General features: G+C 34.9%; 1 protein-coding gene across 3 annotated transcripts in view; it reads right to left on the bottom strand.

Moving 5' to 3' along the window:
- Positions 1-14321, bottom strand: part of LOC135832816 (beta-1,4-glucuronyltransferase 1) — a 155730-nt gene that overhangs the window by 82813 nt on the left and 58596 nt on the right. For all 3 annotated transcript variants that reach the window (XM_065346305.1, XM_065346307.1, XM_065346306.1), the window contains one exon: positions 10698-10760. The gene's annotated coding sequence lies outside the window, so the exon portion shown is untranslated. The remainder of the gene's footprint in view (positions 1-10697; positions 10761-14321) is intronic.

Here is a 14321-nt window from a genome sequence, read left to right as displayed (position 1 = left end):
ATTCAACGACCGTTTGTTTATACGAATAATAAATTACGTATGAAATAAACTTAGATCGGTATCCCGTGCGAAAATGATAAATATTCGAGCAAAACCCAACCACATACCGTTAATTGGACACGAAGACGACTCGTAGACTCGAGTCGACGAGGATTAAATTATATTAAGCCTACTACGAGTACCTACTACCTACCTATTTAGGCTGAATAATATTTCGTTTGTTCGAAGAGGCAAATTTGTAGCGTAAGGTTTTGAATGAAAATGAAAACGAACTTCTTTCTCGATTAAATTTTGTAATTAAAACAAAAAGTCCTCGGCTCTTTTTATTTAAATTTCAAAGCTATGCCAGCCAACGCTTCAGTTATCATGCTGTTGAGGACGACGGACGACGATACCGAATGAAAAAAAATCAAATTCAATTACCAAGCAGCTCTTATATACTCCTACTCGTATAAAACGTAATGAAAAATCAATTCGTGTTTCCGCAAAAAAAGACCAAGCTCGACAACTAAAGAGTACTCTGTCTGGGCATAAAAAATCAACAACAACAACAAATCAGTAATTCAGTATCATCTATTCTTCGATATATGTTTTAATTAAAGTTCTAGGCTTCTCATCGCAATATTCTCGTTAATAAAAGATAACTCCGAGTACCCAGGCTAGATTTTTATTTCTAGTTTTTATATAAGATGAACTGTAAGTAGGAAAAAATGTGCATTCGCGACTCGCGTTATAGGTACCTCTACCTATAAACATGATACATTAGGTATACACCTCGAGTTCATTTGTAAACTACTCGAAATAATGGCTTTTAAAAAATTTTCCGACCACTATTCTTTGCGTTCTATACGCACAGCGGCCATAAAGTCATCTTTAATATCATATATGATATATTTATGTTGCGACAAATAATCCAGCTAAGTAGTTAAACCTTTGCTCATACGTTTGCTTGTATCCATTTCATAATACGAGCATTACGTACTTGGCTTTTCTTTTAACTAATTTCACAAGTATAGGTACATATAAAAATATTTTTTATGTCCATTGTCCACAAGCCATTTCAAAATAAACTGCAACCTTTCTGTGGTCAACGTAAATTATACACGCAGATAAAAACAAACCTGTAACCGAAGCTTTTGTTTAAACGAGAGTCATCAACCGACCCTACAACCTTGATCATTGATAGCCAACTTTGAAATCGCAAGTGTCATCATTTTTCGTTAGATTTACTACAATTGTATAAGCATCCACAATGAATATCGCAACAGAGAGAACTTGTTACATCTTTACAAAAATATTCTACTCGAAATTCTCGTTGTTGGTTAAACGCGAAATGATAACTCGATGTTTTCACAATAGAGCATTTTGTATTAGGAAGTGTCGAGTATAATACACATTTGTTAATTTCCGGCCTTCTTGTATTAATGGCAATGGGAATGAGAATGAGATCACCATGTCATGTCATGTATACCACGTTTTTGTCGCAGCTTATAATAACGAAAAGTGACAGTAAGTGCCTAGCTGCCTACCAAAGCTAACAAATAGTACCAGGTAATTTTCAAGTTCACTATGTCAACGGCCAAAATGGCATATCTTAATCTCACTAGTAAATTACAAATGTTCCGGTATTGTCTGTTATTATTATTATTTTTTCTCCATAACAGTATTATATGAACTATAAAACAATCGATCGTATTAGAAAGGTAGACATGCAAATGAGCCAGAGGTGCACCTAAAAATTCTCTCTAGGGGCGGGCTAAAAAAGTATAATGCAGGGGAGGGGAGGAGTCAGAAATTGGCGACCTCGAATGAGTGATTCAGATTCAAAAAAAAAAAAAAAGAACTTTGAGGATAAAAAGTCAAAATTATTTTATTGAGGGTTTCAAAAGCCTCTAGACAGACGATGAAATACAATTTTTGGAGCCTACCCTTTTTTTTATCGTCATACTCGAATTTAATGAGTCAAATTACTCTCATTTTCACTGTTTACGGGAAGTCAAGTGAAATTTTGAAAATATTCATCCTAGTTCCTAAAATCTAAAATAAATGAAAAATCTGGTCAAAAAATCAAATTTTGAAAAATTTGCATTTTCACACAGGAAGTCTACTCATAAAATTCGAATTCATACGCAGTTAGCTGAACTCCCCTGAAATGCACTTTTTTGCAATCATTTGACTCCATTTTTTCGAAATTTGATTCAAACTGTTGTCACCGTATATATCTGGGGACGTCAGGGTCGTTTTAAAAGTACATATTAAAATCTATTTTGTAAATTAAAAATGAGTAGAAAAAAATTTTAATGAGAGGGGGGGATTTATGTTGGGAACCTTCACTTGAATGCTAAAATTTGCACAATTTCGCCAGAAAATAACTGTTCCAAGATAGATCTAAAAGTGAGAAAATTATAAGTTTTGAAGTAAAACCCCTCCTTCCCTAAGATGGCACGATGGTTTTCAAAATAATCTCTTACCATCATGAAAATGCACAAGGGTCGCAAAAAAATTGAAAAAATTGACTTATGCCAACCCCCTACCTTAACCTGCAACGAGAGCTTTCATCGTGACTAAAAAATTCAAAATCCCCGCACCCACCCAAAAAACACACCGATGATTAAATTTTTTTCTTTTTTGAATACGTCGTTCGGTATTCTTCAAACCCATAAAAAATACGATTATATTCTGCGATCTTGAAACATGTAGGTACTTGTGCATTTGGAAACATCACATTCTATGAAGGAAATCGTGAGTTTCATCCCCCTGAACCTCTCACTTCCTGACCCACTATAGGAACAAATATTGCGAAAATTGTAATTTGCAACCTTTGAAACGTGAAGTGACTTAGTTTTTTACGACTTTTTTAAAAAACGGTTACGATGAAATTGAATTATATGCGATTTTATTGCTAGGTATACGTTATTATTAGACCAATGTGTATTGAGTAATTCATCTAAGGAACATTATTGCCATACTTGACATTGAAATTAATTAATATTGCTCATTTGTCGATATACTTGAATTACTAAAAATTAAAACTCTAGAATTTCTCACTGCAAAGAAATATCTAATTAGGAGCACCGGCGTAGATCCTTTCAACTTGAATAACACCGAGCATTTTGATGAAATTTTTTGCAAATAAATAGGCTATTAACTAGAGGTAAGGTACTTGGGAATTGGTCTTTCGAAATTGTCATCTCGTCATTTATACTTCAGAGAAATCAAGTATAATATAATCTAATTGGGAATTCAAAGTTCATCCCTTTGTTATTATTTTCCAAAAACTGGTAACTTTCTCATCAGGCCAATTTAACTTTTTAATAAATTTAATTGAAATTTCCATTTTCACGCATCGCATCGTCGAATTCATTGACGAATTAAATCTTTGGTATTAATGAGAAAGGTACGTTTTATTCGTGTTACTTACTCCAGACGGGAGCTTCTTTGAAATTACATAATTAAAAATAGGTAACTTAGAATCAGCAGGTAGGTAATGGGTGCAGAGACGCAAACTTGTATAATTTCAGCAGGTACTGCAGCAATGCAGCTATACTCATTACACCTGATGTACATCTTTGTTAATTATTCAATAATTCGAAGACACGATCGGAATAAATTTTACTGGCACGCGTACGAGAAGCTGACAAATTTACTCGTGAAATGTTTGCATTTCGAAACTGTACGGCTCAATTTCGATAAAATTTTGTAATATTTTCAACAAGTTTTAATGATTTTTGAAGGCATGTAAAATAGCCCAAATTGAAACCTTGAACATTTTTTTTGAATCACTCTATTCTGCAGTTTTATACCGAAATGTATATTCATGAAAGTTGAACGTAGCATAAGGATGATTTTTAATTGTTAACATTTTTCAATGTAAAATAAAGAAGATTCTAATTTTAAATTGAAAATTTAATTTTGAAATTTCTCTTTCCTTCGGCATTTCACCCATACACTGAATGCCAAAAATCAAACATTGACTTGAAAGCCAAACGTTTTCGCCAAATCTTCGGAATTGTTCCTCAACAATTTTTTTTTTCAAAAAAGAAAAATTGAAAAAGGACCCACCTCTATATTTAATGATTATATCTCTCATAATTTTCAGGAAACATAATCAATACCATTCTCGTGAGTTGAACGCTACAGATCACAGTCTAACAGTGCCAGATTTTCTGATTGTGAAACAGTTGAATAAATCGACGGCGAAATATTATAAAGACATCTACCTCACCAGTCCGCAGTCCACATAAAACCGCAATTTTAATACACCCAAACTCATACGTACGTCTTTATCACAAGTCCAAGTCCACCTACATAAATGTAAAATTATATAACTACTATACAGTTACAGATCCGAATCCATATAATGTGTAAGCAGTCGCCGGCATGTTATCCTAAAAAAAGTGCACTATTCGCCCGTCATATTCAAGTCAAACACAACAACCGCATAATAACGCCCGCACATTATCGTCAAACCAGTAACCTTAAATTATTCGACCACCGTAAAGATGAACGATGTCTTAGGAGAAAAAAATGCCAAAAACATGCGTCTTACGTCTAGGTCACATCAGTAGCAGCATAACCATCCATGACGAATAAAGCAATCGCTCTTCGACCATCATCATCAGTTCGCTGCGCTTGGTAAATGGTAAATCTGCTACCTCTAAACTAGCATAAGTACTGACTAACCCATAGCAACCTACGTGTGCGTACATTTCAGCATAACATTTGTGATTTTTCATAAACGATTTTTCATCTTACACAAAGAACACGTTCGATTAATTTATCTCTCTATTTTTTTTTTTTTTTTAACGCGTCCACGTTGAATTAAACGCATAAGTACCATACACGGGCGATGAATTTACGCTTAATTACCGCGTAAGCGTGTGTCTCGTATACAGGGTGTCCTATCAAATATTCATCATTTGGATCTGAGTCTAAATAAGAGAAGGAATTTCAAAGAAAATCATTTTTTAACCAAGATACGGGCTCAGAAATTCAAAATGAATGAAACCGATTCAGCGAAAAAATTGCAAGTGAATTTTAAACCTAATGTCTCACTCAATTTTTCACAACAAAATTTCATTCGACGAAAAATTCAAAGTGACCTCAGGATTCGATCATGATGACATGGAAAACATCAAATACGCTATTTGCCTGTCTATATCGAGTTGAAAAAGCTAAATATTTGTAGAGTTTGAAATTATATAGGTAACCAAAAAAAAAAATTGAAATCGCCAATGCATCTTGTTCGTGAAAAACTGCAGAACGTCTTTGATATTTTTGTGCAACTTTAGGGGGGGGGGGTCATCAGTTGTATTCAGCTTTTGTGAGCTAAATATGGCATGTTAGGGTCTCCTAGAGGTTTTAATGATCTTTGGTTCAAGAATCGTAAACTTTCAAAAAAAATTGGAAACACTTTTTCAGCTCAGAGGTCTGTTTGGTCCCGGACGGTCACTTATATTTTTATTCATCGAGATCATTAGTGTAGAATTTTCATTCACACGACTCACTCTTCCTACCACCAAAAAAATGAATAATTATAAAAATTGCAATTCGTTTATTCATTTCAACCCTCTTTCCCCTCCCCCACCCACTTCACCAAATCGTTCGTGGCAATTTTCCTCGCTCCTCAGGATGATATCCAAAATATACGGACGTCATATTATTTTTCATTGTGGATTTTTAAATTTTGAAAAGAACATCACTTACAAACTCTGTTCCATCATCATTATTTTGTTTACAATCATTTTTTTTTCAGTTCAATTTTTTCAAGTTAAACTGAAAAATGAAAAAAAAATTAGAAGAAAAAAATGTAAGCAACAATGCCACAACAGCGTAGAAAATCACTATTAATACAAATTCATCTCATCAAAATTCTCCAAAACTATTTTGAGTGTTTTCGCCATTTTAAAATCATCAGGAATGATTATACAAGTATTCATTTCTTCAGGGGTTCCAAAATATCAAAATTTTTGAAGTACATACGAAAATTGCCTAACAAAGTAATCATTAATTACATATTGTGAACCCATAACAGAGAGAAAAGCATGCACAATCACCTCAAAAGGAGGCAAAATTAGTCTATATTGCATTTCGGGTACTCCTCAAAAAGAAATAAAATGAGAAAAATCACAGCAAACGGTTTTTCTTTCAAATAAATATAGGCATACCGAGGTATCTTTGATGAAAATTCATTCAAAATAATATTTTTCTTAAATTATTAAACCAGGGAAGGCGGATTAGGAGCTAGAGTAAAAAACACGATTTTTTCGAAATTGCCTCCACTCCTCCAGTTCTTTTTGAAGATCCATATCTATCCTTCAGGAATACCATGTGAGGCTAAAAAATTTTTTGGGTGGATTTAAAAAACTCAAATTGAAGATCTCGACCAAATGAGGTCAAAATCTAACAACTTTTTTTTTGAGATGGACCCAAATAAAATGAGTACATTTATGTACATACGAGTATAGCTGTAGTCAAGAGCAAAACTGAAAACAACCAGATATTAACTATTCACCCCTCGATCTTCTTACCGATTCGAAACGATGTTGAAAGACAAAAGTTACCATTATTTTTGAATTATAACCTCCAAACAGAAAAGTAGGCTGCAATTTTTGTAAAATAATTTTTCAACATTTTTTGAACAAAACCAGATTTTAAGATCAATTAGGGAAGTGGTTATGGGTTGAGCTGAGTTGGATGGAATTTTTACCACAGCGTTTTGAGACCAAATCATATAAATAATTGGACAACTGTTACCAATTGTACTTCCAAAAAAAATCCCTTCCTCCTTCCTCTCAATAAAAGCCAACATGTTGCACCTGTTCATCTAAAGCTTTTAGTTTCTCGTATTATTTGATTCTAATCAATAATCATATTTCCGTCCGAAGTTTTGCAGATTTTAGATGGGACACCTTGTAGGGTGGACGTAGGTAGATCTATGCAGCAGACAGATCTAAGTAGGTATAACACATATTATGTTTAAGGCGTGCGGCCACGATGGCCAGTTCACTGAAGAATTGCGATGATGAAATTAACAAAATCATGCGGATACTACGTACTCATACGATGTAGGTACATTACATACGGATACATATAGTCTACATAGAAACATTCTGTATAGATCGCTTCATACTATGCCGTAACCGTAAATAAGCTTATGTATTCGTTTTATAATCAAGGTTGAAGTCACCATACAGGTAAACGACCGACCTTAACCGTACCAGCTATCAGTTTTTATTGGCATATACGCTAGAAAGAGAGAGAGAGAGAAAAAAAGAAGAAATCACGAAAAACTATTAAATTATGGGGAATTTGCATCATATACGGATGAATTTTTTTCTGCTTTCTTCGAAACCGAAATATGTAGCGTATATAAAAGCATACGATAACGGGTTGGCATCAGTCCTGTCCTAGCTAAACCTATACTCGTCGTAGTATAAATTTTCTATCATGCTGAGACACAGATGACCATACGTGATCGGATAATAGGCTCGGGTTTAATACACACTGATTTGCACGCGATAACCGAAGATGTTCGTTCGTCTTGTTTCGATGCTAACGGCGCTATTATAGGCGAATTTTTGACACGATACGCGAGATATACTACGAGTGTCGAGTACCTATGTACATAAAAAAGAATTTTTATAAAGCGTCAAAAATATTCGGCCAAATTGACATCTGAAAGAACACTGATTCGATTTGCTTTCGTAGCGTGTTTAAAAATTTCTTCTGCACTAAGACGACGACGAAGCAGTTTTCCTGGAGCCATACCCCAGCCTCCTTCTTTGTACCACGGTGCGGCTTTCAAAAGTCATATAATTCCGCATAAAAGCACGATTTTCGCACTTCAAAGTAACTACCCTCGTATTCTCGAAAGCAGCTCGTATCGCAACTCGGGCTATCATTTATATTAAAACCACACCATCCGCAACCCTATAATTCACATCAAAACTCGAACCACTTCTCGCGGTCACATTATAATCACGAGCTCGCGAGAACTTTTTTCCAATCTTTTCGTCGTCTGTGTTCTCGTAATTAATCGAAACGATGCGGCGTGCGAATTTTCGCCAACAAATCAAGCCAGCCAAGAGAAAAGAAAACCTGTAGGTGTACGAAGATTCACCGTAAATACAATTACAATCGTATACCGAATAATAGTGTGAATAATACCTTGACGCAAATCGTCTTTCGTCTATCGAGAGTCCCTCTCAATTGTCAAGGTAAAGAAGAACAACATCATGAATCGTTATGAAAAATTATTATAAATGTGTACTAACGACTCGACCGACGTCTCTCATCGTGTGGCTCTGGCTGGCGCACTCGATTATCGCATGATTCATTGTCAGATTTATTCGCGTATTGTGAGACCGTTAATATGAGAAACGTGTTTGTAAGGGCGTTAATTAGATACCGCGTCTTCAATTCTATAGCTTGTACTGTACCTTACACACGATACTTCTAGCCTCATCGTCGAATAAATGCCACGATGAATATGTCATTCGACATTCAGTCTGGCCATCGTTTTCATATTGTTTCGCAGTCTCGAAATATTATACTTCAAGCCCCCAACCTGTTGCCTACAGACTCGACGTTATTAACTGCTTATATCCGCACGCCTTTTCTTTGCAGCTAGGCTACGAGAAGAACGTTGACTCCGGAAGGTACGAGTAATATAGATCGTCGATGATAAACGTAGGTAAATTAACGTCCAGGGTCTCCAGACTCCCTTTTTTCGCACCTCTCTTCCTTTCTTTCTAATCAAATGGTAACAGGTGCTGGACTAAATGACAGGTCTGGGTATACAATACCAAATTATCTGATTGAAAAATGGTATTTTCACAGTGACAGTGGTGCGAATGAATGACCCGGCGAAGGACAATGAAATTTCGTATCTTAGATTAGCAGACGTTTATGCGAAAGTAATTACATGGTCTTTGGGAACATCTCGATGCGTCTTCTGCTTTCGTTTTTGTGTGATCTTACAACGCTGAAATGCAAATGAATGTTTCAGTAAAATAAACGGTTAAATATCCGGTCGAATATTTGAGAAATTTCAATTTTTCCTATTGTAAGATAGATATCTCGTGGTACATCAGTTCGACTTTCATTCTTCGATTCGATGTAAAAACAAGATTGAGAGCATTCTCTAAATTTTCAACAACAAAAATTTCAAAAAAATTTCAATTTCTGAAAAGATTGCACTTGGTTTTCCAAAGCAAAAAATTCTTATTTTAGAGAATCTGATAATGTCAAAGTTTCTCACAGTTGATCCAAGTGAGCTGATTTTCATATTTATTCCTCTAAAAAATTGAAAATTTTACGAAAATACTGTGCTTTTTTCAAGCTTATTTAACCTTTGATCAACATGAAATTGAATTTTTTTTCAATTTTCAAAAATTCAAGATGACAGTTTTTATACGTATGTAACTTTAAACTGCAAAATGATTTTTTTCAACGATATGATCATCACATGAAATTTTCTTTTAAATTCTCAACAGTGATTAATTTTTCTTTAACTCTTCCTTTTGAGCATCATAAGAAAAGAAACTTGTGTTGAAAATTACTCTCACTTCCTAGCAAAAATCTCAGTCTAATATTCTGCTTGACTCCTTCACATGAAAAAATTTCTTCGTGCTAAAAAAATTTCTGAACACGCTTTTATTCTTGTGTATAATAAAAAGCATCCTTGACTTTCAAGTTTCCCGTCATCCTCAAAGAAATAAAAACAATCAAGGTTATTTGCCAAAATTCCATTTTTATTACTCAGCTATTCGCAAAATATGTTCCTTTGAAAAGTACATACTAAAAATTTGTATCCCATTATTTCCTTCATTCGATATTTTCGTCCAACATGAAAAAAACTAAACACGTTACGAAAACAGCTGTGAAAAAATAAGGGTAGCATGATAACCACTGGTCATTAAATAACCTAAACCATTACCATCAGTACATCTCATTACGACTAAACACACACTTTTCAACCCTAATCTCATCAACAGAATTACATCGTAGAAACAACACATGTTTCTACAACACCCATAGGCCTTGATACAGGGCACGTAAAAAACATATCATCGCAAGGAGATGAACTACAAATACATCATTTTGCTGAATTTTAGCAACAAACACGAGCAATCCATATCAACGCCGAAAACGCCTTTAACCGTTATGTTTACCGGAGTCATGTCATCGATAAACAATGGCAAAAAAATGTAACAGCTTCGCATGAATGCGAAATAAAATTATCATTTCCCTTTCTTCTATACTCGTATGTATCGAACGTGTAAAACAGAGCAGAACATCCATTTTCACACGTAATATACTTTATACAATGTTTTAAATTAATTCGCGGAATGAAAATATTGCTAGCCTATTCTTCCTGCAGTGGATGTTGATTTTCATTTCGAATGTCTATATTTATCAAAAACATGGAATGAAATATTGCACAGGAGACGAGAGAGTCCCTAGAGTATAAATCCGAATTTGAAAATGAAATATACTTTTTTCATTCGTTCGTTAAAACAATAGGTAACGAATACCCAAGAGGAAGGAAAAAAATTAAGCCTAGATGCGCCGAAAGAGATTAGGCGCCGTTCAATGACTTTTTAATAGATCCACTTATATAATGTTGGAATTAGAGCCATCACGAGTCATTATCATTTCAACATGATGAAAACATCAAACTACTGTGTACTTACCGAAGTTTTGGTAGGTATTTTAAGACGATCCGTGGCCACCAAACGCCTTCGAGTCTGTCGTACCTGAAACAACATAAAGCAATGGTCAATCATCTATGGCCTTTTTTTTTTTTTCAAAATCATTACAAGTAAGTATACAACATGTACAACGTTTACACATTTTAAAAACATTATTCGCGCTTTCATCGTACACCACAACATACGTAGTACGTTAGTGGTACATACTCATCACTTAACGAGCATCAACTACACATAAAACAATAGCCCAGGTAAACCGCAAGATTAAACAATACCAAATGAGTTTCGTAAGCTTAACCCATCAGTTCTTCTCGCTACTGGTCAATAATTACGTGAATTTTGCAAGCACACTGTACTGTACCTAAGACCAGTTAATGCTCACCAATAAAAACACATTGTTGGACAACATAAAAAATAACCTTAAGACGTTTGTAGCGAGTTTCCAAATGGTTGAATTCAAATTGGTCGTGATTTTCTCATCTACCTATTACGTGGCCGAGCTAGGAATTATGTAAAAAAATACGTAGGTAAAGGTATCGCGCATTAGACAGACTCCTGCAGACACCAAGGGCGAGATGAATTTTCTTTCATTGTGCAGATGAAAAATTCAATGCCGGAAAAACCTGACGAAGGTGTAGTCGAATTACCCTTAATTACCGCATGTCGAATTTTTCACCGAAATACTCGAGAGTCGAGAACTCGACGGATGATGACGGTACGCGACTATGACCTCTGACAATGCTCGAGTTTTTCCAGCACCAAGGTCATTGCATCGTTTACCAAAGAATAATCGAATAACGGGTTCTCGATACATCCGAAACGTGAAATTACTATCGAGCTACCACCAGCGCAGCACCGCAACCATGCTTTATATACTCGTAGTAAGAGTATACGTCTAGGTACTCGTACATCTACTTGCTCGAAACGAATCGTTTCTTTGAATAAATTCGACATCTAATAACGCATTAATAATTAACTTTGTTAGCACGATTATTATTATGGTACTCGTATATACATACCATATCAACAAATCATGACGTAATTCCGAGAAATGCACCGGTTCCCATAAAGGTACCTTTGGTACATCTCCTCGCTATATTTACGAGCAAAAAAAAAATGAATAAAAACATGCCTTCGGTGCAACTCGAAGTCATAGGAAAACCGCAGAATGATCTGACCTGCGTGATTGCTGATCGGCCCTTCAATCTTAATACCATATTTTCAATCTCATCAGATTCCAAGCATTATTATAATAAACACTTCGTACATGCAGGTACGAGTAGGTGTAGGTTTAGGTATTAACTTCTCAGCGTACTATTGAAAAATTTGTACCTATCTTGGCAAATTATTATCCAGTGAATAGAGTTGGAGATGGTTCATTAGATAGTTGCAAGATGAGTAATCAGTGGTCAGTGCATTCTTCAAATGAAGAAAAAAGAAGAAAATCGCACGGAATTGATTGAGTGGGGAATTGCGAATTACATTAGAGGAAACTTGCGGTAAGAGGGGTGAAAATCAGAATAGACTTTTTTTTAATAGATTAAAAATGGGTAAAATCACAAGCCAGAGAATGGAGAAATTTATTCCAATTTTTGATACATATTAATTTTTAATATTTTGTGAGCAAGATTTCTCATCTTTCTTCAAATTCGCGTTCTTACGATTTTATTTAACACAATCCTGTAACCCCTTTCTTCCCACAAAAATGAAAATTGTGAAATGAAAATACTTGAACCTTATCACTTGCATAGTCTTTAATATTGTTGACCATGCCCCCTCCAAAAAATCAAAACCTACCTACTGGTTTTACAAATTTGGAAAAAATTAGATCATGAAAATTTTCAAAGATTCCGATAAAAATACGTTCACGTATATTGAAGTGTGACTCTACATAAAGCACATCTACTCACTCAATAATCATCTATACACATATCTTTACAAAATAAATTTTACATAATCAAAGCTCACATTTTTCACAATAACTGACCATCCAATGTTTAATTGCACAAAAAAGTAAGTTTCTGCATGAACCTCACGATCTTGCTTTTAACAAAACTAACGAACAAAACCTTAAACTTGGCACTCGAATAAAAACACGTCTTCATCATCATCATCATCATCATCATGGGGAAGATATCTCAACTATCTCATTAGAATAGCTGCTAAAAAAACAAACTCCATTCATCGAGTAAAGCACCAAAGAATAATTGATACCCTTTGGAAAATTATTACCTTCGGTTTTAATTAAAAACGAAGCATCGTGACAAAGTCGTACTTATTTTGAATTTTGTTTGTATACTCATCGATGATGTTATAGTAGGTATTTTGCGAAAAAACAAACCACCTTGATGAGTCGTGATTGGCGGATGGTTGGATGGTTTAACTTTGAAAATTCATCGTATTTTTTGGCGTCCTTGTAACGCGAGGAGATTTCCCTTGAAAAGTTGATTAAATTATTGGAAATATTATCAATCGAGACGAGTATGCACGTACGTATATTTTTAGAGGTGACGCGAAATATGACATGATTCTTTATCACCTTGTGTAGTGTATAGTTTCGCACCTCATCATCGTATCCATCCGTCTCGTTTTACAAATGGGTTAAAATTACGCTAAAATTACAATAACGCAAAGGATAAAATTGAGATAAATTTTCGCAACGTTACCGGGAACTTTATCGAATTTCAATCGAAGTGATTTTTCAATACGTCGTATTAGAGACGCAGCTTGGACTAGTTCAATTTTAAATCTGCAGCAGCCTGATAGCTTGATAGTTATTTATCAGAGATCGTAATAAATTGTTGCTACGTACCGTAGCACGATAGGTAGCCAAGATATCTATAAGGTGGTTTACCTAATACCTTGTACTGTACATGGTACATGAAGTAAACATCCAAAGGGGTGTCTATGCGGGAGAATTTTATTTTTATCACATGGTCTTGTCACTTAGAAAAATAAATCTTCCATTTCCGTTGATGCGGATGTTCAAAATCCAGTGCTTACCAATATCACTTTAGATACCTACTTGAAAATGTGCCTTAAATCTTTTACCAAATAAACCCTCGCGCATCGTCGACGTTGTAGTTGGTCTTGGTACCTCTATTCTACCTATATTTTTCGAGATAAAATGCTTCTGAGACTAAATACGTAAACCAACATCAAATAGAGAAACATCGTAATCGGTAAATTTTTGATAATATCGCGAGCAAAACCATTCACTTAGAACTACCCGAATTCGTCGTCGACTCGCTGTATTCGTTCGGATATAAATATCGTCGAGTAATTCATCTTCAGCATAGGTACGAGTATCTCTATCTCGTAATCCTGCTCGTATATTCTCACAAAAACGTTGATTTATTGATCAAAATCAAGCGCTTTGAGCGTATTATTTTTTTCCCTCTCAGCGTAGGTTTCACACTAAAAGTGGTTTTTACATTGAGGGCAAATTGTTGAAAAACTTTACTCATACGGTTCGCCGAGAATTAGAGAATAGAATATGTGCACTACGAGCATATAATCGACATTTTACAAGAAATACGACGAGTAAATTTGCATAAGATTTATTTATAAACTACACCGAGGATGTTCGAGATATATAATCATGGA

The sequence above is a fragment of the Planococcus citri genome, chromosome 1 (assembly GCF_950023065.1).
Source record: "Planococcus citri chromosome 1, ihPlaCitr1.1, whole genome shotgun sequence".
Taxonomy (NCBI): domain Eukaryota; kingdom Metazoa; phylum Arthropoda; class Insecta; order Hemiptera; family Pseudococcidae; genus Planococcus; species Planococcus citri.
This window is presented reverse-complemented; position numbering and strand designations above follow the sequence as displayed.